This window comes from Poecilia reticulata, chromosome 6 (assembly GCF_904066995.2).
Source record: "Poecilia reticulata chromosome 6, P_reticulata-male-v2, whole genome shotgun sequence".
In the NCBI taxonomy this organism is placed as follows: Eukaryota; Metazoa; Chordata; class Actinopteri; order Cyprinodontiformes; family Poeciliidae; genus Poecilia; species Poecilia reticulata.
Genome location: NC_088835.1, coordinates 14391289 through 14394700, shown reverse-complemented (window position 1 = coordinate 14394700; position 3412 = coordinate 14391289).

Sequence of the window (3412 nt, the reverse complement as noted above, 5' to 3'; positions counted from 1 at the left end):
AAAGTGGTTTAAGAAAACCAAAACTGAAGAACTGTTGAATGTACAATATTGCAGAGATCATTATTTTATTGCTACTGCTACCTATTTGTTTATGACTTATAAATGTGTACGTACGTATGAATGTGTGTATATATGTACTCTTTTAGTTTGTGTGTGTGTGTGTGTGTGTGTGTGTGTGTGTGTGTGTGTGTGTGTGTGTGTGTGTGTGTGTGTGTGTGTGCGTGTGTGTGTGTGTGCGTGTGTGCGTGCGTGTGTGTGTGTGTGTGTGATGTTGTTTTGCTACAATGAAAAGACCAATTGTTCCAATAAGTACTACATTGTGAGTACCAACTGCTAGTTATGGGACCCAAAGCATGGACCCCGTAAGAAGAGATGCTATTTTTGGATTAGCGGTTGGGTTTAGGATTAAGATGTGATTTGAGAGTTTAGGCTAAGTTTAGGGTTAGGTGTGTACTGGTAAAGGTTAGGTTTAGGGTAAGGGTCAGACTTAGGTTATAGAAATCAATAAAAAATGAATGGAAGTCAATGCAAAGTCCTTGTGAAGATAGAAAGACATACTGTGTGTGTGTGTGTGTGTGTGTGTGTGTGTGTGTGTGTGTGTGTGTGTGTGTGTGTGTGTGTGTGTGTGTGTGTGTGTGTGTGTGTGTGTGTGTGCATGTGTGTGTGCGTGTGCGTGGGGGTGTGCGTGTGTGTGCGTGCGTGCGCGTGCGTGCACGTGTCGTGGTTGGTTATCGATCAGGAGGATGGACTGTGCAGAGCTGTACCAGGACTAAAACCATCTACAGGATCATTATCTCCTTAGTTTCAGCACAAAGACAGCATCACCGCAATATTTAATTTATTTTTCCTTCATGTTTGTTTTCTTTTCGTTTCATTTTTACCTCCAATAGTATTTGGGTAGATTTGTTTTAGTTAGCTGAGGCTTAGACCATCTACCATAAAGCCATCCACAGACGGCTTAGACACATAGATAGAATACTTTAATGGGCTACCTTAAAGCTATATTCTGAATACAAAGTTTGAGGTCAAAAAAATTGTTAAATGTCAGAATTAACTTTACATATTAGACTTCTGTGATGGGTTCATATAAGATGGTTCTTGTCATTGTAACACGGTCTACGCTCTCCGTATCCGTTCGAAGCAGAGCATGAAGATCCAGTGTGTAATGCGACTACTGAAAGTGGACAAAACCACAGTTACACTGACCAGATATCAGGCTTCAAAGGGCCTCGTCGGCAAGAGGATGGAGTAGAGATTAAATGCTAAACACACACACAAAGAGCAGAAAGAGGGATGAGAGATGTGGGCCTTGTCCGACAGCTGAGATATAGCACAAGAGCCCTGGGGAGTTTCAGGGGATTTCCACGGAGGGAATTAGACACATTGTCTGATTTACACTAACACTTTGGCTAAACTTACGATAAAAGTTCACAAAAAGAAACCCATATGTCTTTGTTTTCGAGTTTGCAGATTTTTCGTCAAACAAAAACAGTATCGCTAAAAAAATCTAGAACGCCATAAATTAATTTATTGAAAGTAAGTGCGGTTAATAATTGACTAATAAACATTCCGTCTTAGACGGAGAACAAAAAAAAAAGACATGAAGTACGCAATGACTTTTGACCTGAAGAACTAAGCTGTTGGTGATCAAGGACGGATGAGGAGTTAAAAAAAAAAAAAACAGGGCGGCCAGAGAGGCTGGCTGAGAAAAAACACATTAATTTTTTTATCTTTTTTTTTCACTGAGAGCAGAGCAAAGGAATGCAAAGAGGAATCTGGAGAGAGATAACGAAGAGAGGAAAGTGGATGGTACTGTACTGTACTGTGTGAGTTTATGATTGCGCAACTGTTCGTGTCTGCTCGGGTCTGGCTTTTCTGAATCCTGTATGATTCTGGCTATTTAAAAATTATCATCAAAAAGTGCCATTTAGGTTCTAAACAGAAAAAAATGTAATACAAATCCTTCTTGTAGGACATGCAACGTTATGAAAAATAATTTCCGTGCTTCAATTTTCCTTTGGTTTTGTTTTCTTCACACTTGAATGTGTCAAATAAATTTTACATAATGGAAACACAACAAAAGAAAATATAAAGAACAGTTTGGTTTTTGATATTGATTGCATTCAGTAAGGCAAAACTAAAATCTAAACCTGCCTGGTTTTATGTGCAAAAAAAAAGAACTTAAACAGAACCTGTCAAAAATCATAAAGTAGGCTAAAAGATATATATATATATATATATATATATCATATGTCATATATAAACATGTCATATGCCTGATATAAAAGAATGCAAAAACATTGATCTCTATCTGGGAAAGAGTCAATTTCACATCATTTGCGACTCCGACAAACCGGAACAAGAGAGAGAACAAGAGGAGAAACATATTAGAGTAGTGAGTGGTCTCAGTTGTGGTCAACCCATACAAGGAACGTTGTCCTGGATTCACAAAAGAATCCAGGACAACGTCTAAAGCACTGCAGGCCTCACTTGTGTATGTTGAGTATTCACAACAACAAATAGGAAAGACAAATAGGAAAGACATTTGGCCATAATGACATCCACGGAAGAGTTGCAACGCCAGAATCGCTGCTGATCAAAAAGAACCTACATGTTTTTCCCACATTTACCAAAAGACACTTTTGGTGAAATACTCTGTGGACTAGCAAGACAAAAGTTACATAACTAATACAGAGAAAAAAACATCATTCCAAAGGTCAAACATTGTCATGGTAGTTTGATGATCCGGAGCTGCTTTGCCGCTTCAGAACCTGGACGACTTGATGTATTTGATGAAACCATGAATTCTGCTCACTTCTAGGAAATCCTCAACGTGAATGTGTGGCCACCATGCAAGTACACTCGTGTTACCTAAGCAGCACGAAGCACACTAACACATCTACCTCTGAATGGCTAAACTGATTCTGGAGTGGCCTAGTTTAAGTTCTGGACCTAGTTCTGGACTTAACTCATGTTTGAAAACCTTCTAGTGTTGCAGAAATAAGCATTTCTGCTATGTAGAAAAGGTCTGAACTGGCAGTTCTGGCAAATCTTTAGTGACACTTGATGTTAGAACCAGACATTAAGTTCAGTAAGATTACTCTCAACTTAGTTTGGTAGCTTTGGCTGCCTTTTCCTCTTATCGAATGAAAGTGTCATTTTTCATCTGATGTAATATTTTTTGATGATCTTTGTACATTATATTTTCAAGATTTAAAAAAGAAATATTTGTTTGAGATTGCTTCAAGTTGTCAAAAACTGATAACAAGGGTTCCTATTTCCAGTCTGCAAAGAGGAACTTATTTTATTACCCATATTGTAGCCTTTAATTAAAAGCATTTTTTCAAATAGCAACAAAGACAACAAATGAAAGACTGCAAGCTTTTACTGTACGAAATCAGTCCCAAAAACA